Here is a 25179-nt window from a genome sequence, read left to right as displayed (position 1 = left end):
AATAGCTTGCACTTCTGCGTACTCCTCTCCACGTCCACTGCACCTCGCACGCTAGTCCAGGCTATTATCATCCTCTCCCGATCACAGCAGTGGTTGCAAGTCTGGTTGCCCTGCACCGGCTCAGAACCCCCTACCCCATGAATCACGCTATAGCCAGTGTTATCATCTTCAACATAAGGCTGATGATGATCCTCCTTCTCCACCTCTTAAAACCCTAGGATGGCTAACTGCAGTCTACACAGCTCTAATCACTCAGGTCCACACCCCTCCTGCTTCATCAGGCGTCATTGTTCCCCTGCTCCCTTCACTCCAGCCTCCTTGGCTGACTTTTGCCAATGCTCTGCCCTCCTTTTGGCCTCAGGTCTGTTCCAAGCTGCAATGCTCTTTTCTTCTTCCAGTGAATCCCAGTCTCTTTCTGTTGTCAGTGCCAGTTGCTTTCAGGGGGGAAATCTAAACTCCCAGTCTGTTAAAAGTCCTTGCACATTCCCTCCGTTTCTTTCCTTTAATACACATGTTGGTTTATAATTTTACATTCACTGGTTATTTGATTAGTGTTTCTTTGATGCATTTTTAGTAGGGTGATCCTTCCAGCCAAAGGACTACAAAGGTTTCAGATTTATTCTGGAAACATTTTCTCTTTGCACATTTAAAGGGAAAGTGATCTTTTCTAATATTTGCAGATAAGAGGTATGTTTGAAGTTAGAGTCCTAAAGGATTATTATTTTTATAATGATTTTGTATTTTTTTCCATTTTAATGTTTACAATTTAATAAATATCTTGATGACTGCAGACGTGTATGGCTGTTTGGTATTATTCAGAAACATCACAGTAGCCGGGCGTGGTGGCTCACGCCTGTAATCCCAGCACTTTGGGAGGCCGAGGTGGGCGGATCACAAGGTCAGGAGATCGAGACCATGGTGAAACCCCGTCTCTACTAAAAATAGAAAAAATTAGCCGGGCGCAGGGGCGGGCGCCTGTAGTCCCAGCTACTCGGGAGGCTGAGGCAGGAGAATGGCGTGAACCCGGGAGGCGGAGCTTGCAGTGAGCCGAGATTGCGCCGCTGCACTCCAGCCTGGGCGACAGAGCAAGACTCCGTCTCAAAAAAAAAAAAAAAAAAAAAAAAAAACATCACAGTAATGGCAGTTTTTTCAATTGGTGTGTAGTCCTCAATAATTATATATGGAATTGCTATCAAACCAGTAAGACTACATTTATGCATCTATCATTTTCAGGATTGTTGGTAACCTGGGCATATTTTCTGCAAATAACTTTGCCTCCTTGCGTCACAAGGCCCAATTTGCTCACATTTACCTCAATGACAGTACCTGTGGTAATAACACCTGAAGTTGTATACAGTGGGACGACGAGTTCTTCTTTACACCAAGCACTGGTAGGCAAAAGGTGGGCTTTCAGTTCACAATGTGTTACATGGGCTTTCTTGAAACGCAAGCCCATTGGCCTGATGAATCTTTCATACTTAGGTGGTATTCTTGTAAAGCCATCTCCAACAAAGCAGACGTTAGTAACCAGCCTCTTCCACGCCGCCTTCTTTCTTTTTCCTGTTCGAATAACTTTTAATCCTTCTGTTTCTCCCTGGGCACGTACTTTAGGCAGAGGGACTTCCCCTTTTCCCGCCTTCTCTTTTCGTTTCCGTTCGATCATGTTGGAAAGTACTTTAGCTTGAGACTGTCCCTCTCTGTCCAGCAGATAGGCAGGTACTGCTCCCTGTGGAATCTTTTCAGCATTCTTTTTTTGTTTTTGTTTTTTTGGTGTTTCTCTTTTCATGCATCTTGATAGTCTTTTTCATTTGTATTTTCTCAGCATGGCCCTGTTTGTGGTAAAGCTTAGCCTTCAGACTAATCATTTTCTTTGCCTTCTTTGAACATTTATGAGCCTCTCGACTTTCCTTCTTTCTCTTTTCCTCATGGTAATCTAAACAGTATCCATAGTGTTTACAGCGTAATTCAATATATTTGTTCCGTGGCATGTTGACCGCAGAGCCGCCAGGAGCGGGGGTGCGAAAACGCTCTCAATTTTCAGGTCTTAGAAACCCATGAGCCGACCCCGTGCAGACCTGACAGGAAAGTGATTTTGTATTAACTTTGCTATTGCTTTATGTACTGCTATAGAGTAATAAACCCAAATTTCTCTCCCACGTGTTACTAATCAGCCGTGGATAATGTTAGGAGGATGCCCTAGTTTGGGAGGTGGCTATCTTAATATTCCTTAATATCCCCTAACTGTTTTGTAGATCTAGAACATTTCTGCCTCCAACTCCAGCAAGGATCTGAAGGTCCAGGACCTTAGGAAAGCTGCCTGTAGAGAGGTGGAGAGGTAACAGCGTGTGGGACGGGGAGGGTCTCCTTGTATTCTTCTGCCTCCTACACCCCTACGTTTAGGAACAAGCCTCATGCCTATTATACTCACCATGAGTTACAAACTAGTGGCTCACAGGCCTACTTAGTCCCTTCGATGTGCTTGGCTTGGCTAGAAGGATATTTAAAATTATTATTACTTATTTTTATTTTTATTTTGAGACAGGGTCTCACTCTGTCTTCCTGGCTGGAGTGCAGTGGCTTGATTTTGGCTCACTGCAACCTCTGCCTCCCGGGTTCAAGCGTTTCTCCTGCCTCAGCCTCCCAAGTAGCTGGGATTACAAGCATGTGCCAACAAGCCCGGCTAGTTTTTTGGGTGTTTCTTTGTTTTTGTTTTTGTTTTTTTTTTGGAGTTTTAGTAGAGATGGGGGTTTCACCATGTTAACCAGGCTGGTCTCGAACTCCTGGCCTCAACTGATCCGCCTGCCTTGGCATCTGAAAGTGCTGGGATTACAGGTGTAAGCCACCATGCCCATCCTCTATTCCTTTTAAAATATGCTTTAATAGCATTTCTAAATTGTCTTCACAGGGGTCTTATATATATATTATTTGCTAGGTAAAATTTGAGATATTATGATTGTTGTTACTACAGTGAACTGAGTCTTAATTGTTATTGCATTTTCTAGTGGGTTATTGCCGACGTAGAGGAACGCTACTGATTTATGTAGGTTCTAGGTCACTTAGTTCATGGGTCTATAATTTCTCTGCCTGAGCCACTGTCTTTACCTCATGCTCCATCAGAGGTCTCTGATAGTTTCAGGGTGTCCAGGGAAATCCATTCATTTACCTAGATCTTCACTGAACATTTATTGAGAACTTCAGTTATGAAGTGTGCTACCCGCCCCCCACCTCCTACCCCCACATTCATATGTTGAAGCCCTAACCCCCAATATGACTGTATTTGGAGATCTGGCATTTAAAGATGAAATTAAGGTTAAATGAGGCCATAAGATTGTAGTCCTAATTAGATAGGACTAGTGTTCTTAAAAGAAGAGAGACATCCGAGCTCTCCCAACCCCCAAGCATAGACAGAGAAAAGGCCACACAAGGAGACAGTGAGAAGGTGGCTGTCTGCAAGCAGGGGAAAGGGGTCTCACTAGAAACCAATCCCGCTGGCACGTTGGTGTTGGACTTCCAGCCTCTGGAACTGTGAGAAAATACATTTGTGTTGTTTAAGACACCCTGACCCTGTGCTTTGTTATGGCAGTCCAAGCAGATGAGTACAGCCTCTTTGTGCCCCAGTTCTTCTGGTTATTTTATGGAAGTGTTATCTCTGGCTAGAAAGTCTTACCTAAGGTCTTCTTTCAATTCAGGCAGTGGAGATCTGGTTAGAGTTGAAGAGAGCTTTAAAAAAAATCAAACAACCCCATCAAAAAGTGGGCAAAGGATATGAACAGACACTTCTCAAAAGACAACATTCATACAGCCAACAGACACATGAAAAAATTCTCATCATCACTCACCATCAGAGAAATGCAAATCAAAACCACAATGAGATACCATCTCACACCAGTTAGAATGGCAATCATTCAAAAATCAGGAAACAACAGGTGCTGGAGAGGATGTGGTGCTGTCCAAACAACAGGTGCTGGATAGGAGCACTTTTACACTGTTGGTGGGACTGTAAACTAGTTCAACCATTGTGGAAAACAGTGTGGTGATTCCTCAAGGATCTAGAACTAGAAATGCCATTTGACCCAGCCATCCCATTACTGGGGATATATCCAAGGATTATAAGTCAGGCTGCTATAAAGACACATGCACACGTATGTTTATTGCGGCACTATTCACAAGAGCAAAGACTTGAAATCAACTCAAATGTCCATCAGTGACAGACTGGATTAAGAAAATGTGGCACATATACACCATGGAATACTATGCAGCCATAAAAAAGGATGAGTTCGTGTCCTTTGTAGGGACATGGATGCAGCTGGAAACCATCATTCTCAGCAAACTATCACAAGAACAGAAAACCAAATACCACATGTTCTCACTCATAAGTGGGAATTGAACAAGAGATCACTTGGACACAGGAAGGGGAGCATCACACACCGGGTCCTATTGTGGGGAGGAGGTAGGGGAGAGGGATAGCATTAGGAGATATACCTAATGTAAATGACGAGTTAATGGGTGCAGCACACCAACATGGCACATGTATACATATGTAACAAACCTGCACGTTGTGCACACGTACCCTAGAACTTAAAGTATAATAATAAAAAACAAAAAAAGCACAGAGAATTAGCATTCATGGCACTCAGGGAGGTAATTGATTTCTTTTCAGTTAAAACACTTTAAATTGCAAATTTCTTCCAAATCTTAATAAACATTTTTTCCAGTGTTTTCAAGACTCAATATCAGAGAATTAATGGGGACTGAATTGCTTCTTTTCTTTTCTTTTCTTTTTTTCTTGAAACAGAGTCTTGCTCTGTCGCCTAGGCTGGAGTGCAGTGGAGCGATCTTGGCTTGCTGCAACCTCCGCCTCCCGGGTTCAAGCGATTCTCCTGCCTCAGCCTCTGAGCAGCTGGGACTACAGGTGGGCGCCACCACACCTGGCTAATTTTTGTATTTTCAGTAGAGACGGGTTTTCACCATGTTGGCCAGGATGGTCTTGATCTGTTGACCTTGTCATTCGCCTGCCTCGGCCTCCCAAAAGTGCTGGGATTACAGGCCTGAACGATCGTGCCTGACCTGAATTGTTTCTAAAGGTAAACCTCCACAAACAAACCCATTGATTCTCAGGGCAAAAAAGGAGAGGGAGACACATCTATGCACGAAGCCTAAGTGGGAAAGAGAAGATCCATCAGGAACAGAAAATGGGAGGAAAGACCCAGCTCCTCATTCTGGCAATTCAGAGTCTGTAGCCCATATTTCTTGGCACCTTAGACAAGACCATGAGATTTTCTCAGGTAGAAGGGGCTGTTCACTTTGGTGTGGAATCCTGTAGTAGTTTGGTGAGAAAGTTCCTATACATTCTTTGTTTTTTTTTAGAGACACAATCTCGCTCTGTTGCCCAGGCTGGAGTGCAGTGGAGCGACCATAGCTTACTGTAGACTCCAACTCCTGGGCTCAAGCAATCCTCCTGCCTCAGCCTCCTGACTGAGACGACATGTACGCACCACTACACCCACCTCATTTTTGTAGTTTTTGTAGAGATGGAGTCTCACTATGTTGCCCAGGCTGGCCTCTAACCCCTGGCCTCAAGTGGTCCTCCCACCTTGGCCTCCCAAAGTGTTGGAATTGCAGGCATTAGCCACCATGCCCAGCCTATATTTGTCGCAACAGCTGGAATAACCTCAAGATCAGATCACTTGCTATCCTGTTCAAAACTCTTCCAATGGCATTTCATCACATCTGAAATGAAATCCATGAGTTTCTAATGGCCAGTAAAGCCAATAGGTCTGGGCCCTGAGCATCACCCTGAAATAATCTCCTACCACCCTGCTTCCCTCTCACTCTGTCCCAGCTACACTGGCTTCTTTGTGCTCTTTGAACACACAGAGCTGACACCAAGCCCAGGGCCTTTGCATGTTCTCTTCTGTCCGCCAAGAGTGCTCTTTCTTCCAAACTTTGTTTCTTTTGCTCCCTCAAAGCCCTGCTAACATGTTACTTCCTCAGAGAGGTCTTCCCTGACCCCTCAGTCTAAGCCATCTTGCCTCCTACACATCCCTTCGTTGTTAGCATTTAGGTTATAGAGTCATTTGATTATTTCTTTATGATCTGTCTTCCACTACAATGTAAGGTCTGTGAGAACAGGAATTTGGTAGTGTATGTGGGATGAATGAATGAACAGGCCAGCCTGCCAAGAACAGAGTGGGAGGGGTTTGTGAGGGTATGAAGAATGCAACTGTATGCCTCTTTCTGCTAAGAATTAGGCCGGGCTCCATGGCTCACACCTGGAATCCCAGTACTTTGGGAGGCTGAGGCGGGTGGATCCCTTGAGGTCAGGAGTTCAAGACCAGCTTGGACAATATGGCAAAACCCCGTCTCTACTAAAAAGATGAAAATTGCCTGAGCATGGTGGTGCATGCCTGTAATCCCAGCTACTTGCGAGGCTGATGTGGAAGGATTGCTTGAACCCTGGAGGCAGAGGCTGCAGTGAGCCGAGACCACGCCACTGCACTCCAGCCTGGGTGACAGAGTGAGACTTCATCTAAAAAAAAATAATAATACTAATTGCTACTACTTCATCCTGTCCATCCCATGTCCCTAAAAACTTCAGCATAAGTGCGCTCCACACACGAGGAGAGAACAAACCCTCCCACTGGCCTTGGGCCCATCCCTCTTTCTCCCACACTGCCTCTTTTGAGTTATCTCATTTTGCTCCCAATAGCCAGCTTTGACTTTTCTGGGCTTATCTGGGCATCAGGGATCCATGTTGTACATTCAGTTGCCCTGATTATGTCTGCCTTAGAGCGTCTCCTAGGGCAGCCAGTATAGAACAGTCACCTAAGGGCCTGGAGCTTCTGCAGTCTGCCACTCGCTCCTTCTGCCTGATAACAAATACTATTCCTTTTATCCTTGCAACTTGACCCAGAAAGAGGTGGCTGTCAATGTTCAAGGGCCCTGGAAAGGAAGACGGGAAATGTGAAACCACTGGGCACATGGGAATGGGTGGGTCTGAGAGTCTGAAATGCGCCTTCCAGATCATTCTCATTGAAAAATTCAGAATGACCTTCCCTCCCCAAGCCAAGAAAGGATAAACACTCACACCTCCTTACCTTCTTACATTCTCATTTCTAAGATAAAATATAATGCGTTAAGAATCTGTAAGTTACCTCATTTAATTGGCACTCTGCTTTATCAGATATGCACTATCATCACCCACTTACAGATGAGGAGATTGAGGCTGGGGGATGTGAAATCATTTATTTCAACTCACGTGGTTTGCGAGCAGTGGAGTCAGGATCCTAATGTAGATACTAACCAGTGTTATTTGGCATACCAATTTAAATCAGTTACTTACACTAACTTTAAAACAACATGAGCTTTATTAAGGCAAATTTATATATCATAAAATTCACCCATTTAAGTGTACAATTCGATAATTTTAGTAAGTTTGCAGAGTTGTGCAACCATTACCACAATCCAGTTTTAGAACATTTCCACTACCCCAAAATGTTTCCTCATGTCCATTTTCGGTTCATACCCACTCCTACCCCCAGCTCTAGGCAACCGCTGATCTACTTTCTGTCTCTATAAATTTGCTGTTTATAGAGAAATGAAATCATCCTGCATGATATTTTACTACAAGCTGCATTTGTTTTGTGAAGACTGCTCAGCTCAGTTCTCAACATTCAGTTCAGAGGTGTGGATTGGCTTAGCACAAGGAGGAAGGTATTGTAACTCCATTTCTGCAAGATGTCCAGAGGGAAAGTTTTTATCTTTTTTTTTAAGGAGAATTTGTATTATTTTAATTATTTTTATGTGCAGAAAACTCAACAGCATACATTTAACCCAATTTGGTGGCAAGTTCTTTAGCTTTTGGCTGTTTCACCTTGGCAATGAGAGCCACACACTTGGGAGCCAGGACACTGACTCCCCGGTGATGACGGATCTCATCGTATCTGCCATTCTAATTGGTTCTGATAGCTTCTTCCAGCAAAGCCAAAGTTTCTTTGTCTTTCAAGTTAGCCTGTGTGGTGACAGTGGTGCAGGTCTTCCCATGGACTAGACATCCCAGTCTTACCTTCCCCTTGATAATGCAGTCAGGGACCTTTATTTTACAACACAGAGAAATGCACTATCATCACCCACTTTCTTTCATTTATTTTTATTTATTTATTTATTTAATTATTTTGAGACGGAGTCTCACTCTGTCGCCCAGGCTGGAGTGCAGTGGCCCGATCTTGGCTCACTGCAAGCTCTGCCTCCCAGGTTCATGCCATTCTCCTGTCTCAGCCTCCCGAGTAGCTGTGACTACAGGCACCCGCCACCACACTGCTTAGTTTTTTTGTATTTTCAGTAGAGACGGGGTTTCACCATGTTAGCCAGGATGGTCTCGATCTCCTGACCTGGTGATCCGCCCGCCTCGGCCTCCCAAAGTACTGGGATTACAGGCGTGAGTCACCCCGCCTGGCCTATTATCATCCACTTTCCAGATGAGGAGGCTGAGGCTGGGAGCAGGCAGAAGACAACTAGCTTGATGGGATCCACATCACGTCCAGTCACCACCAGCTGAGACTTCTTGTTCTCCACTAAGGTGGCTACAGTGATAATTACTGCTTGAAGGACAGGTGGTCTCTTGGTGGGGACGTCCCCTTTGCTGGCAGCTTTCTTCTCAGCCAGCAGCCTCTGCTTCTTCTCTTGCTTTGTCTCTGGTCTGTACTAGTGGACCAGCTTATGTACCATAATTGAGTAGCTGTTTGGGGGTCCAAGGCCTGGGTGAACTGGTTCATCACAGGAAGCACCTTCAGCCATGTGTAGAGGATGGCTCTTTGCCACTGCAACCTGATAAAGCGGGGCCATTTGACAAAGCAAGTGAGGTCCCTTTTGGGTTGGGTGTGCGGTCCAATACCAAGATTCTTAGGCCTTTTCTCCAACACGGGATTCACCACTTTCCTGGCCTCCTGCTTCTTTGCAACAGCAGCGGCTGGAGCCACCTTCTTCCCCTTGTCCTTCTTCCCTTCTGGCATCTTGGGCGGCAGGAGAAAAGAGAAAAAAAGTTTTTGTTTGATAAATATTCCAGGCTTCTGAGGACAGGGGCTCAGCACTACCTGGCTGAAAGCAGAAAATCAGGGTGGAGGTGATTGTAGGGTTGGGGAATCATACATGGTTTTTTTTTTGTTGTTGTTTTTGTTTTACTTCTTAAAATATTTGAAATAGTTGATTTTAATTCGTGGACTTAACTCCAAGTCATTTCAAGGATGACTCCATTTAAAATAAAATACAGCTGGGCACAGTGGCTCACGCCTATAATCCCAGCACTTTGGGAGGCTGTGGCAGGCAGATCACCTGAGGTCCAGTGTTCAAGACAAGCCTGGCCAACAAATCCCATCTCTATCAAAAATACAAAAATTAGCGGGGTACAGTGGCTCATATCTGTAATCCCAGGACTTTGGGAGGCCAAGGCGGGTGGATTACAAGGTCAGGACAGCGAGACCACCCTGGCTAACACAGTGAAACCCCATCTCTACTAAAAATACAAAAAATTAGCTGGGCATGGTGGTGTGCACCTGTAATCCCACCTACTCAGAAGGCTGAGGCAGGAGAATCTCTTGAACCTGAGAGGCAGAGGTTGCAGTGAGCCAAGATTACACCATTGCACTCCAGCCTGGCCAACAAGAGCAAAACTCCGTCTCAAAAAAACCAATAAAAATAAATAAAATACAAATAACAAAATGAGGCCCTAAAGATCTAATTTTAAAATGTAATCTGGCTGGTCCGAAGGCAGTGAGTTATCTCATTTTTGTGTCTGGAATTGGTGGGTTCTTGGTCTCGCTGACTTCAAGAATGAAGCCGCAGACCCTTGTAGTGAGTGTTAGTTCCTAAAGATGGTGTGTCTGGAGTTGTTCATCCCTCCTGGTGGGTTTGTGGTCTCGCTGGCTTCACAGTGAAGCTGCAGACGTTTGCGGTGAGTGTTACACCTCTTAAATGCAGTGCAGACGCAAAAAAGTGAGCAGCAGCAAGATTTATCATGAAAAGCAAAAGAACAAAGACTCCATACCACAAACTGGAGCCAGTTTCCGCTGCTGGCTAGGGCAGCCTGCTTTTATTCCCTTATCTGGGCCCCCCCCACATCCTGCTGATTGGTCCATTTTGCAGAGAGCTGATTGGTCCACTTTGACAGAGTGCTGATTGGTGCGATTATAATCCCTGAGCTAGACACAGAGTGCTGATTGGTGCATTTACAATCCTCTAGCTCGACATAAAAGTTCTCCAAGTCCCCACCAGACTCAGGACCCCAGCTGGCTTCGCCTAGTGGTTCGTGCTGTGGGGCCACAGGAGGAGCTGCCTGCCAGTCCTGTGCCGGATGCCTGCACTCCTAAGCCCTTGAGCGGTAGATGGGACTGGGTGCTGCGGAGCAGGAGGTGGTGCCCATTGGGTGGGCTTGGGCCGCACAGGAGCCCACCGTGGGTAGGGCGGGCGGCTCAAGCATGGCGGGCTGCAGGTCCCGAGCCCTGCCCCATGGGGAGGCGGCTGAGGCCTGGCGAGAATTCCAGCGTGGCCCATGCGGGCCTGCAGTGCTGGGGAATGGGGCCCACCCTCTGCAGCTGCTGGCCCAGGTGCTAAGCCCCTCACTCTCTGGGGCCGGTGGTGCTGGCAGGCCAGTGGGCCGGCCACTCCCAGTGCGGGGGCCCTCTGAGCCAGGGCCCACCCAGTGCTGGTGCTGGCCCGTGAGCGCCGGGCGCAAACCCGGCACCTCTCCCTCCACACCCAGCAGAGGGAGCCGGCTCTGGCCTCGGCCAGTCCAGAGAGGGGCTTCCACAGTGCAGCGGCGGGCCGAAGGGCTCCTCAAGTGCGGCCAGAGTGGACGCCAAGGCCGAGGAGGTGCCGAGAGCGAGTGAGGGCTGCTAGCACATTGTCATCTCTCACTTTGATTGTTCAGTCAGTTACAGATAAAACACCTTATTCTACTCTTTCCCTCCTTCTTACTACTACACTTGACTAATCTTTAAAAATAAAATTTGATAAAAATTTAAAAATTAAAATGTCGTCTTAAGGGCAGCCCTGAAGTGATTCAGCTCATCTCTACCTGGTGGCTCCTCCCTGGAAGGGGAGGTGAGGAAGATGATACTCCTATTCCCTCCTCCAGACACCCACTCACTCCACTTACAGCCATGGGAGGTTTGGAATGTGTTTCTACTCCAGGCCAGGGTCCAGTGCAGTGACACTGGGGCTCTCACTCTCCTGGCTCTGGAGTCTCCATTATGCCTGAAGATGCCTTTCTCTGGGACAGTCAAAAGTTACTGCCCCAAACCAGAGTCAGTCCCCTTTCTTCTCTGTCTGATCACCATCCTTGTCCCTCTGAGAAAAATCGCTATTCTATCCAGAGAGAAAACAATAGCCCCTACTTCATGCTTCATGACCATGTGGTTCACTGCAGTCCCTTCATCCCCATTTCTCTCCTTGGCAGGAAGAAATTCTTTTCAAAGCTGGGGAGGTAGTGCACAGACTCCTTGAAGAGGTCCCAGGGAAAGGGGATGTTCTCCTCTCCTTTCCCCACAGATCACTCACTGGGACTGTCTTTTCTGTACTGAGACAGACCTGAAAACAAGCCAGTTTTAGATTTTCTTCACAAGTTTCTGTAGGTGCAAAGGCTCGGGCAGAATGACTAGAAGACAAGTCCTCATTAATAATAATAATAGCTGACATTTATTAACCTGTACTATATGCTATACTCTGAATGTTTTATCTGCTTTTTGTCTCATCCAGTACTCAGAATAACTCTATATTAGGCTCACTTTACAAAAAAATTTAGCAGTTTGTTATAGAACGGAAATTATGCAGAATTATTAAATTATTGGTGCCACAGACATTTTACTGTATCTGTATTATTAGTACAGAAATTAGTATTAAGGCACAGAAATTATTAGTACAAAGATGATATCAGTACTATTATTATAATATAGAAATTACTAGTACAGGGTAGGCATGGTGGCTCATGGCTGTAATCCTGTAACCGTGGGAGGCCGAGGCAGCGGATCACAAGGTCAGGAGAACGAGACCAACCTGGCCAACGTGGTGAAATCCCGTCTCTACTAAAAATACGAAATTAGTCGCGCATGGTGGTACGTGCCTGTAGTCCCAGCTGCCTGAGAGGCTGAGGCAGGAGAATAGCTGGAACCCGGCAGGTGGAGGTTGCAGTGAATCGAGATTGCACCATTGCACTCCAGCCGGGGCAGCAAGAGCAAAACTCCATATCCAAAAAAAGAGAAGAACTTACTAGTACAGAAGAAAGTGTCAGTACTACTATTAGCCCCTATTTGCAGAAAACTGAGGCTTGAAGAGGTTAAGCTAACTTATCGAAGGTTACAGAGTTAGTGAGTAGAGCTAACTGAATTCAGTCCACACAAATAACTTAGCTCTTAACCTTAAGTAAAGCTTACCCTCCTCTGTGCCTCCCACACTCACCCCTGGCTTCTTCCTGGGCAGGAATGAGTGAGGCCAGAAGGAGTATATGAGCTGTGGACTACAAGAAAAAAACCCACAGTGACTGAAGGAGAAGGAACTCCTAGTCCTTCCTGGTGACCCAGAGCCAACAGGAAAATGGGTTACTCATTAACCAGAGAAAAGTCCCACATCCTGTGTTTGAAAGAAACATTTTAAAAGTTAGAAAATGCGTTTGAACAATGTTGTATTTAAACCAAGCTCAAGCAACAGATGTTTCTTTTCCTTTCTTTGATACAGTGTCTTGCTTTGTTGGCTCTGTAGCCCAGGCTGTAGCTCAATGGCTGATCTCGGCTTACCGATCTTGGCTGAACTCTGCCTCCTGAGTTCAAGCGATTCTCCTGCCTTAGCCTCCTGAGTAGCTGGGATTACAGGCATGCGCCACCACATCCTGTTAATCTTTGTATTTTTAGTAGAGACGGGGTTTCACCATGTTGGCCAGGCTGGTCTCGAACTCCTGGCCTCAAGTGGTCCTTTTGCCTCGGCCTCCCAAAGTGCTGGGATTACAGAGGTGAGCCACCACGCCAGGCCCAGATGTTTCTTTAGTATAGGTTTTACACCAGGCTTTTCATTCGGCTTTTGAACATTATGTTGAAGTATATTAGATTTTATAATTACTTTATTCTAAGATCTTGCCCTGTGAATGAGTCCAAACATCATAACCCACAGATCAGGGAGGGTGAGGACAACGCACAGAGCACAGGCTAGGATTTGCTTTGGGAACAGTCGTTGGGGCAGAGGATGCCTGCTAGAGGGAAGGGCTCTCTCTTACGTATGGTTGCTGGGAGCCCAGGACTGGACTCAGAGGAGAAGCAAGATGAGTATCAGTCCATAGCAGAAACAAAGAGGTATATATGTATCTTCCAATAGAGACCACTGAGGTTCCCACAAGAAAAGTTGACAAATAGTTCAGCTGGAAACATGAAGAGGGGAAGGAAATTACTCAGAGTATTGATCAGAGTGTATATAGTAGCCCTCAAACACAACAAACTAAGCACAGCTGCACCCACTTCTCCTTCAGAGCAGGGAAAAGACAAAAGTTTCAGAAACTTTCCATCCTCTCACCCTCATAGGTGTGAAATCATCTCCCTCCACTAGGAGGAAGAAAATAATTTAATTGGCCAGGTGCAGTGGCTCACGCCTGTAATCCCAGCACTTTGGGAGGCCGAGACGAAAGGATTGCTTAAGGCCAGGAGTTTGAGACCAGCCTGGCCAACGTGGTGAAACCCCATCTCTACTAAAAATACAAAAATTAGCCGGGCATGGCAGGCACCTGTAGCCCCAGCTGAGTCTGGGGGCTGAAGCAGGAGAGTCCCTTGAACGCAGGAGATGGAGGCTGCAGTGAGCCGAGAATGCACGACAGCAATCCGTCTCAACAACAAAAATACTTTAATCTTTATTTGTCTTAGGTGAGTGCCCCGGGGTGGAACCTGCTGCAGCCTTTACTTGAGTGGGCAGAAAAACAAACAACCAAAAAAAAAAGCAAAACAAAAAAACAAAATGGGGGATGAGAGGCTATTACAGTTAAAAGGAAGGGGGAGAATGGGATAGAGTGAGGTGGGAGGGGCAGAGGGGAGAGGCCCCAAGGAGGGCTTGGATTTTGGGGGCTGTTGGCCCAGATCTGCATGTGGGTCCAGCTTCTCTGTTCCTCTGAGTGGGGAGATTGTGCTGTAGAGACAGTCCAGCATAGTGGACCGGGGGCTGGGACTCCTAAGATGGTGCAGTAAGGTTGCAAGTTTGGGGCAGTTTAGCGTTTATGATGGCACAGGAGGTCCGGGAGTTTTGTTGGGGAGAGAGAAGACTTGTGAAACAGAAAAGACTTGCTATAAAGCAGTTATTCATGAAGGAGAAGATTTCTTCAGTCAGAATTTATGTTGTTACCCTGCACGCTGGTTTTTGGATTAATCAAAAGACAGTTCCAAAGAACAGTGTTACAAGCCGGGTGAGGTGGCTCATGTCTGTAATCCCAACACTTTGGGAGACTGAGGCTCGTGGATCTCTTGAGCCCAGGAGTTTAAGACTAGCCTAGACAACATGGCAAAACCCTCTCTCTACAAAAATACAAAAATTTGCTGGGCGTGGTGGTATGCGTCTATAGTCCCAGCTATTTGGGAGGTTGAGGTGGGAGAATCGCTTGAGTCCAGGAGGTTGAGGCTGCAGTGAACTGTGATTGCACCATTGCACTCCAGCCTGGGTGACGCTGTCTTGGAAAAAAAATTTTTTTAAAAAGGTGTTACAGTGGGTCCCTGCCTAGACTGTCTCTGCTGCCATCTGCTATGGAGTGGCCGGAGGGAAACTGGGCATCAGTGTAGGAAGGCAGACTGTTGCCTCAGGCCTTTCTGGACTTTCCACTGTTGACATTAAAATGAGCCTTGAACTGGTTGAGAAAGTTCCTCCCTGAGCCCCTTTTCAAGGGGAAATAAATCAATCAAAAAATAAACAGTAAGAAAAACCAAACACATGTACCTTGCGTTGTAAACATGCTACCTTAAGTGAAAGTGCAGATCAAGAGAGAGAAACCAGAGTTTTACAGTTTTGTTATATGTGCAGCTCCCTTGGGAGCAACAGCACTCCACGCAAGGCCACTCGGGTGAAGCCCCGGGTCAGTCACGTGGCAAAGGGGGCGAGGGGGTGGCTGTGGAAATGCACCTTTCTTGTGGTCTCTGTGGGAGGCGGGGGAACATGGCTTACTACTGGCTAATTTGAATAATTTCACTGGGCTCTGGGACACAGGGGCTGTCCCTCGTTGTCTGGCACCTGGCCCAGGGCAGTTAGGGTGGGTGTGTAGTGTCCCAGAGTGTGAGGGCCCAGTCAGGGAGGTGGTTGAGGTGCGGACGTAACTGGCCGCCCAAGAAGAGGAACCGACCATCTCCAGCCAGGGCCTCAAAACTGGTTGGACAGTATTAAATACACACACACACACACACACACAACCACACACCCTGTGAACTGAGGAATTAATAGCTAATTTTCTTATTTTAGGGGACATAATCTTGGGAAAATAGAAAAGTCTCTGTACTTAAGCCTAAATTTGCAAACAGAGTTCTAAGCCATTATCTGCTATTCCTTATTGTAGCATGCAAGAGCTCTTGTTTTGGCCAGGCATGGTGGCTCATGCATGCAATCCCAGCACTTTGCAAAGCAGTGGTGGGAGGATAGCTTGAGGCCAGAGTTTGAGACCAGCCTGGGCAGCATAGTGAGACCCCTGTCTCTAAAAAAAAAAAAGAGTTCCTGTTTAAGCGATTGGTAGATGGCTGTTTTCATTTCCTCAGCAAACCTATTTGCTTGGGAAGCCACAGCCCACAGCTTCCTCCCAGGTGTTCTTAATCATCCTTGAGAAGGGAAAGATGAGGGTCAGGCTGCTATGAGGCTCTGTCAAGTAGAATGGTGGCTCTCCCAAAGACGTCCACATTCTAATTCTTTTTCATTTTTTGGAGACAGAGTCTCACTCTGTCACCCAGGCTGGAGTGCAGTGGCGTGATCTCGGCTCACTGCAACCTCCATCTCCCACGTTCAGGGGATTCTCCTCCAGCCTCCTGAGTAGCTGGGATTACCATCATGCCCAGTTAATTTTTGTATTTTTAGCAAAGACAGGGTTTCACCATGTTGGCCAGGCTTGTCTCGAGCTCCTGGCCTCAAGTGATCCGCCTGCCTTCCCGCCTTGGCCTCCCAAAGTGCTGGGATTATAGGTGTGAGCCACCACCCCGACCCACATTCTAATTCTTGAAACTAGTGAATATGCTACTGTAGGAGAGGAAACACTTCCCCTCCACTCTCTGAGGGTTTCATAGCTGAGCCCATGAAATGAACTGACAACAGGCAGATTAACAGGAGAAAAGTTATACAAATGTATTATGTGCACGGGGCATCACAGGAAAGAAAAGGGAATCCCCCCAAACCAGAGGGATTTAGGAGCTTGTATGCCCTCTTCATAGGGGAGAGGGGAGGATGTATGCAGGCAATTTAGGAGAGAGTAAGTGATTTTGGAATAAAAACTAATGGGCCCTTCTCTGGGTGTGGTGTTGGCTTCTTGTTTTCTCTCCTGTGATGAGTTAATCTTCCCTGGCTGATGAAACTCCTGAGGAGGGGACTGGTGACAACTGAGTTCTTTATTGAGGATCTGTATTTAGGCAGGTGGGGAGTTAAGAGAAAGCCTCCCCTTGCATTTGCTCTTTCAAATACCTCCAGCTCTAAGTAATCAATATACCAAATTGGTGTATTTGGGGATGGCATTTCCTGAACTCCTTCATTACTTGACATGGTAAAAGGAAAAAACTTTTTTTTTTTTGAGAGTGAGTCTCACTCTGTCACCCAGGCTGGAGTTCAGTGGCGGGATCTCGGCTCACTGCAAGCTCCGCCTCCCAGGTTCACGCCATTCTTCTGCCTCAGCCTCCTGAGTAGCTGGGACTACAGGCATCCGCCACAATGTCTGGCTAAGTTTTTGTATTTTTAGTAGAGACGGGGTTTCACCATATTAGCCAGGATGGTCTCGATCTCCTGACCTCACGATCCGCTCTCCTCGGCCTCCCAAAGTTCTGGGATTACAGGTGTGAGCCACCGCGTGCAGCGTGTTTTTTTGTTTTGTTTTTTTTTGAGACAAAATCTTGCTCTGTCGCCCACAGTGGAGTGCAGTGGCACAATCTTGGCTCACTGCAACCTCCGCCTCCTGGGTTGAAACAATTCTCCTGCCTCAGCCTCCTGAGTAGCTGGGATTACAGGCATGTAACACCACGCCTGGCTAATTTTGGTATTTTTAGTAGAGATGGGGGTTTCACTATGTTGGCCAGGCTGGTCTTGAACTCCTGACCTCTTGATCCGCTTGCCTTGACCTCCTAAAGTGCTGGGATTACAGGTGTGAGCCACTGCACCCAGCAAAAGGAAATTAAGATTGCTAGTCAGTTGATCTTGAGATGGGGCCAATCTAATGAGTGCTTAAAAGTGGAACACAGAGGCAGAAGAGAGGATTGGAGAGATGCTATGTTGAAAGGACTTGATCTGCTATTGCTGGCTTGAAGACGGCAAAAGGGGCCATGTGCCAAAGAATGCAGGCAGCCCCTAGAAACCGGCAGAGTCAAGGAAATGAAGCTTTTTCTAGAGCCTCTAAAAAGAATACAGCTCTGAGACCGGGCGCGGTGGCTCACACCTGTAATCCCAGCACTTTGGGAGGCCAAGATGGGCAGATCACGAGGTCAGGAGATCGAGACCATCCTGGCTAACATGGTGAAACCCCGTCTCTACTAACAATACAAAAAATTAGCCGGACGTGGTGACGGGTGCCTGTAGTCCCAGCAACTCAGGAGGCTGAGGCAGGAGAATGGAGTGAACCCGGGAGGTGGAGCTTGCAGTGAGCCGAGATTGTGCCACTGCCCTCCAGCCTGGATGAAAGAGTGAGACTCCGTCTCAAGAAAAAAAAAAAAAAAAAAGAGTACAGCTCTGTATACATTTTGATTTTAGCCCAGTGAGGCCCATGCTAGACCTCTGACCTGCAGAACTGTAAGACAATAAGTTTGTGCTGTTTTAAGACACCACGTTCATTATATATATAATGTATATTTAAATGGCAGCAAAAAGAATAGTCAGAGGCTGAGAGGAGTTAGCTGCCCTTGAATGATGGAAGGATTCCCCATTCAGAACCATTCTCCTATACCTCTTGCTACTAAAACGATTCAATATCAATGATTTGTTTTTAAGCAGAAATGGGCTGATTAAGGGATACTCAGTAGTTTACAGAATCTCTGGGAGGGTCACAGACTGGATTCTGGAGCACACAGCCAGGTACAATCCCTGAACATACCGTAGGGCTGCTCTTCTAAAACATTTAAACAAATCTGTTTATATGTTTACTTTGGAAAGTTTCAAACCACAGAAAAATGGAAAGGGCACTGTAATGAATCCCCATATCTCCTGGACTTGGTTGGGTTTCCCTCAGAGGAGATCCTGAGAGAACCTGGGTACAGAACGTTTATTCGGGAGGCGATCCCAGAAAGCACAAGTGAAAGGGTGCAGGACGTGTGACAGGAAAGGAAAACACAGTAATAATATGTGCATTCCTGCGGCAGTCACCGCTGTGTGCAACCGGGGCTCCGTCCTGGGGACCTTCTGGGAAACCAAGCATGATAAGCTTCCCAGTTGTCTCACCAAAGGATGGGGAGACGGGGGCTTTTATCCACTGCCTCCTCTTCCCATTGGTTAAGAGTCAACCCTGAGAAAGTCAGCTGCCTCAGTTTCCAGGTTGTGCCTAACCAGTAGTATTGCACGCTTCCCTGTGCTGGAGAAAGCCCTCTGGCAGAGAAGCAGTGAGATGCGTCATTTGAGGTGTCAAGTCTTCCCATGGCAAAAACTGTGAACCACAGCTGTGAGTGAACTCAAACAGGAGCTGAGGGGATGTGGGGTGGGGCATCAACATCGTCTGCTACAATCTCTCCTAAGATTTACTGCTAACGTCTTGCCTTCTCTTTCCCTCTTTCTTTCTCTATACGCCCACACATACGGCAAAGACATAGTATTTATCATGTGCCAGGCACTGTGTCTCTATTCAGCCCTTGAGTCTGCATAATGACCCAAGAAGCAGGTATCCCATATCTGTATGCTTAGCGGTCACTGGAATCATTCCAAAGGGTGCTGGAACCAATCTATTTTCAAATATCATTATGCTAGAAATTACATTTTGTGCAACTATTTGAACTTATGGTGACAAATTTTAGATGCCAACCTAAAAATAGACAGGGGGGTGCATAGTTTTTCAAAATTCTTTCTGCGAGTAAGCAGCCAAACAGTTCCCATCCTAGACTTGTGCTGTCGTGTCTGCATCTGGTGCTATGCCCAGAATCACTGAAGAGGGTGATGGGGGCTGGGGAAGGGGGAGACATGGGGAAAGAGCTGAGGCACTTCTGTGGTTGCCGTGAAAGAATCCTGGGAAATACATTTTTAAAAGAAAAACAAAATGAAGGATGCTATAGATAGAAAGTGAGTTCAGCTTGCCGAAGGTCCAGATGGATGCGTGCTGAACACCCAGGCTGTGCTCTCCACATTCTGATTCTGTCCCTCTCAGAGCCTGAGGATGCTGAGTTAGTGGTCACATTCTGTACCAAACTGTCGGCTCCCCTTTTATATTTACTTGGTTTTCTTAATGTTGCCTCCTCAACCTCTAAGTGTTCAACTTACTTTGTGATCAATGTAGCTATTAAAAGAAAAAAAAAAAAAAAAAGAAAGGTTTTCTGGCCGGGTGCAGTGGCTCACGCCTGTAATCCCAGCACTTTGGGAGGCCACAATGGACAGGTCACTTGAGGCCAGGAGTTCAAAACCAGCCTGGCCAACATGGTAAAACCCCATCTCTACTAAAAATACAAAAAAAAATTAGCCAGGCCTGATGGTGCACGCCTGTAATCCCAGCTACTCAAGAAGCTGAGGCAGGAAAATCACATGAACCCGGGAGGCAGAGGTTTCAGTGAGCCAAGATCGTGCCACTACACTCCAGTCTGGGCAACAGAGTGAGACTCCATCTCCAAAATAAATATATAAATAAATAAAAATAAAAAAGGTTTTTTGTCTGACTTTATCAGGAAGACAAAGCTGATACTTTTTTCTCTTCCCGAGAACAAATACAGTAGCATTCGCTTCACAGTGCAAGCACATTGAGGGCATGATGTGAGCTGTGAGGTAGCTGTGAGGCTGTGATGAGAAATGAGCTATGGGGGCCGAGGCAACAAACAGTGGCAACAGAAAAGCTACCTTATGTGGCGAAGAGGTGCTTTGGATGTAATTTATCTAACTGAGTTTTACAACCAATCAAGTTCATCAGCTGTAACCCCACCTTTTTCTGTTTAGAAAACAACATTCTGTAATTTACAAGGGTAAGCTGGTTGGTTCCCTTGAATCCATTCTCCCCAAGAGTAGAGTAAGAAAAGTTAGAAAGGGTGTTAGAATCTGGTCTAATCAATAGCTTGGTCCAGGGTACAAAGGTGTTTCCAAGCTTGGTGCAATGTTCAGTTTAGTTCATGTATTCAGCTATTTTTTCCTCCCAATTTGTTGTTCATGTTACCCAGGCATGGTAGGAAAAACCCTAAAGGGTGACTTTTCTTGCGTGATTTCCTTTTCATATCTGGTAACATGGGGGAAGAGCTTAGGCTTTGAAGCCAGACAAGCATGTGTTTAAATCCAGGCTCATCACTTATTAGTTCTGAAGATGGATAGGTTATTTAAATTCTCTGAGCCCCAGTTTCCTTTTCTTCAGAATGGGGTGATGTCTCCTCCTCATAGTTCTGCTGTGAGGAATTAGCAAGGGCATGTGTGCAGACAGCCCAGTCCACTGATATACAATTAATGATGACCAGTGTTAATATTGTCATCATTATCCTTCTGATCTGTAGTTTGATTTCTGAACAGACTGACTGTAGAAAAAAAATGTCTTACGTAGAAGACTGATTCAAATCTCTTGGCTGGTTTGATCATAAGTTGTAGAAATCAGAACTTGGTATTCTGGTTTTAAATCACTGCTAGTTGGTTACTGAAATCATTTTATCAGTTTGATTATCCATAGGCCTAGGGTAAAGTCCTAAACACAGCAGGCATGCCCATAACAATGATAATAATAACAGTAGTAAGGAATAATTCGAATAACCCTTTAGTCTATAAAGCAATTGCAAAAACCATCTCATTTAACCGTATCATTAAAACCTATGATTTAACTAAAACAAATCCTGTTATTCTTCTTCTCATTTAGGGAAGTGGAAGGTAAAATACGAGATATTAAATAACTCTCACCTTTGTGCCTTTGCACTCCCTCTTTCCTCCCTAGAAACTTCCCTTAATCTCTCTTCTATGCATGAAATTGAAACACATTCATCAAGGACCATTTAAATTTTCCTCTCCTCTTTTCATAGGAAAGAACTCATTCTTTTCTGACCTTCTATAGTACTTGAAGTGCGAACCACATTTTCTAGTACTTCATTACCCTCTCTTTCATTTCTTCCCAATGGTTTCCTGTTTTTGAAGTCTATTAAAAAAACAACAGGCTGGGCGCAGTGGCTCACACTTGTAATTCCAGCATTTTGGGAGGTCGAGGCAGGCAGATCACTTGAGGACAAGAGTTTGAGACCAGCCTGGCCAACATGGTGAAACCCTGTCTCTACTGAAAATACAAAAATTATCCGAGCATGGTGGCGGATGCCTGTAATCCCAGCTACTTGGGAGACTGAGGCAGGAGAATCGCTCGAGAATCGCTCCTGGAGCTGGAGCTTGCAGTGAGCTGAGATCATGCCACTGCACTCAAGCCTGGGTGACAGAGCAAGACTCCATCTAAAAAACAAAAAACAAAGAAACCAAAAAACAACTACAGCTCTGCCCCTCTGGAGGGTAGGGAGCATGCAGCTGGAATGTATTTTGGGTCTTGCCACCTAGCCCCTTTCCCCTTCACACCCCCTAGCCCAGAGCTGGACTCAGAGCCAATTCCTCATGCATACTGGATTGATTCATAGAGAATTTACCTGAAATGATGGCTTAGAAAATCCATTGCAGGATAAAAATGGAGAATGACTCTTTAGGGACTGCCGTCTAAGAAGCAGGGCAAAAATGTTCCTGCTAGGAAATTGAAATTCAAGAAGCAAACACAAGCAGGAATCACATCTCTTACATGCAGCTTCTAGCGCTGATTCTGGCAGTCCCCATTATACCCTGGTAAGTTTAAGTGACTAGGACATGCCTTTAGTCAATGTCCCCAGCTTATGCCACTGTGACCATAGGTAGGTGGGGACATCTTTTGTGGGTTCATGACATTGTTTTTCTTGTTGCAGTGATGAGAATTAACTTCATTGTCTAACAAAATTAAACAAGTCTTAACTAAGGGAAGCTAAATAGCAACTGATATTTTTGGAGGCTCTTTCAAATTAGGACAGCTGAATCTAATGGAAAAACAAACACATTTTAAACCAAATACCAGTTGCATGTTGTTGCATACCAAATATCAGCCTAGAGATAATTTTTCCTTTTGTTTCTTCATTTTTATCACATTTCTTCCCAATGCTTCATACGACTTATTGTATAATCCCAATGATTTTAATGACAGGGTTCCTACCCCCAGGATCACTCATCCAGTAACAAAGCCAAGGAAGGCTCTTGAAAACGGTGCTCTGCTGAGTTCTGGTGGGGCCACATTCTCTAGGCCAGTACCTGTCAGACTTAAATGTGCATACGAATCAGCAGGAGGTCTTGTTAAAATGCAGATTCTGATTCTGTAGACCTGGGCTGGGGCCCTTGAACTCTGCATTCCTAACACAGTAGAGGGGCTTGTGTTCTTGTGCCCAGATCACACTTTCAGGGGCAATGTTCTAGGTAGAATTGGAGCTCAGTGGAGCTTGACCTGAGAGCTTGACCAAAAATTCTTGTGTGGGAGTATATGTGGACCCTATCACTGGAGGTCAGAAAGGTCCTTAAGTCCATGATGGATCTGCTTTAAACGCAGGACAATCTGGGGAAGACCTTAGTTTCTGGAGGAAAATGGGCAGCTTAGCGTATAGCAGGAGCATATATACTACGGGCTGGGAGCTCTCCCTGGTGCTGCTTAAGACTTCCCCCATGTCTGCTTTCCTCACAGGAGCCTCTTCCGAATTTCTGTTATTTTGTCTATAATGTCAGTCTAAATCCTTACTTGTAACTGTGCTCTACTTTGCCACTGCTGCCTGGCTATACCTTGTATTTATTGCTGGCCTATACCTGGAGTCCTTGGTCCTTCGGAAAAAGTATTGAGGTTTTAAAGCTCTTATCCTTGGGGACAGATTAAACCCTTAAACATTTATCTACCCGTCTATCTATCTTTTTCTTTTTTTTTTTTTTTTTTTTTGAGACGGAGTCTCGCTCTGTCGCCCAGGCTGGAGTGCAGTGGCCGGATCTCAGCTCACTGCAAGCTCCGCCTCCCAGGTTCACGCCATTCCCTGCCTCAGCTTGCCGAGTAGCTGGGACTACAGGCGCCCACCACCTCGCCCGGCTAGTTTTTTTTGTACTTTTTAGTAGAGATGGGGTTTCACCGTGTTAGCCAGGATGGTCCCGATCTCCTGACCTCGTGATCCGCCCGTCTCGGCCTCCCAAAGTGCTGGGATTACAGGCTTGAGCCACCGCGCCCGGCCCTATCCGTCTATCTATCTATCTATCTATCTATCTATCTATCTATCTATCTATCAATCATCTATCTATCTATCATCTATCTATCTATCTATCTATCTATCTATCTATCTATCTATCTATCTATCTCTCAAAAAAGTATTGAGGTTTTAAAGCTCTTATCCTTGGGGACAGATTAAACCCTCAAACCTCTATCTATCTATCTATCTATCTATCTATCTACATATCTATCTATCTATCTATCTATCTATCTATCTATCTATCTATCTATCTATCATCTCTCACCTATTTATATCCACTTTAATTTGATATTTTTGACCAGGAAAGGAAAAGAAAGTTCATAAGGCCGTATCTTTTAAACAAAATAAGGCACATAACAGGTGTTCGTTGTGTTTTTTTAATTGAGGTGGAATTTCACATAACATAAAATTAACCATTTTAAAGTGTTTTTAAGTGGACCAGGCACAGTGGGTCATTTCTGTAATCCCAGCACTTTGGGAGGCCAAGGCAGGAGGATTGCTTGAGTCCAGGAGTTCAAGAGTAGCCTGGTCAACATAGTGAGACCCTGTCTCCACACAAAATAAAAAAAATTAGCCAAGTATGGTGACACATGCTTGTAGTACCAGCTTGTAGTACCCCTGAGATTGGGGTATCACTTGAGCCCAGGAGTTCGAGGCTGCAGTGAGCTATGATCAGACAACTGCACCCCAGCCTGGGTGACAGAGTGAGACCTTGTCTCTAAAACAAATTAAAGATAAAATACAGTGTTCAATTCAATCGTGTTTTGTATGTTCACACCTCTATCTAGTTTCTTTCTTTTATTTTTTCTTTTCTTTTTTTTTGAGACGCAGTCTTGTTCTGTTGCCCAGGCTGGAGTGCAGTGGTGCGATCTCAGCTCACTGCACTGCAAGCTCCGCCTCCCAGGTTCACAACATTCTCCTGCCTCAGGCTCCCAAGTAGCTGGGACTACAGGCGCTCGCCACCACTCCCAGCTAATTTTTTTGTATTTTTACTAGTGACGGGGTTTCACCGTGTTAGCCAGGATGGTCTCGATCTCCTGACCTCGTGATCTGTCCACCTTGGCCTCCCAAAGTGCTGGGGTTACAGGCGTGAGCCACCATGCCCAGCCACCTCGATCTAGTTTCAAAGCATTTAAAGCATAGTTAAATGAAATCTGCATGAAAGTAAAGTTGAAGATTACTTTGTTGGTTCATAAGAAATTTCTGCATTTATTGAATTCACAAGTTGATTTAACTCTTAAATGGTAAATTTCTTAACTATATGAATATTTTTCACTTTGCTTTTTTATTTGCCTATGGAGTAATGATAATAATGATAGTAATAGCTGTTATTTATGGGATGCTTACTACATGTGAAACACTTTGTATATATTTTGTTTTCCAATCCTCATAACAACCTAATGAAATAGGTATTATCCTTTTTTATTTATTATTATTATTATTATTTTATTTATTTTTTTTTTTTTTGAGACGGAGTCTTGCTGTGCCCCAGGCTGGAGTGCAGTGGCGCGATCTCGGCTCACTGCAAGCTCCACCCCGCCGGTTTCACGCCATTCTC

General features: G+C 45.5%; 1 protein-coding gene and 1 pseudogene across 1 annotated transcript in view; one reads left to right on the top strand and one right to left on the bottom strand.

Moving 5' to 3' along the window:
- Nucleotides 1-1192: 1192 nt before the first annotated feature.
- Nucleotides 1193-2053, bottom strand: LOC105489485 (ribosome biogenesis protein NSA2 homolog pseudogene; annotated as a pseudogene).
- A 5562-nt stretch (nucleotides 2054-7615) lies between these two features.
- LOC105489414 (family with sequence similarity 81 member A) overlaps nucleotides 7616-25179 on the top strand; it is a 124298-nt gene continuing 106734 nt past the window's right edge. The window contains exon 1 of the mRNA XM_011754297.3: nucleotides 7616-7713. The gene's annotated coding sequence lies outside the window, so the exon portion shown is untranslated. The remainder of the gene's footprint in view (nucleotides 7714-25179) is intronic.

The sequence above is a fragment of the Macaca nemestrina genome, chromosome 7 (genome assembly GCF_043159975.1).
Source record: "Macaca nemestrina isolate mMacNem1 chromosome 7, mMacNem.hap1, whole genome shotgun sequence".
Classification (NCBI taxonomy): Eukaryota; Metazoa; Chordata; class Mammalia; order Primates; family Cercopithecidae; genus Macaca; species Macaca nemestrina.
Note: the sequence above shows the minus strand (reverse complement) of the source record. Positions and strands in the feature narration are given on the sequence as shown.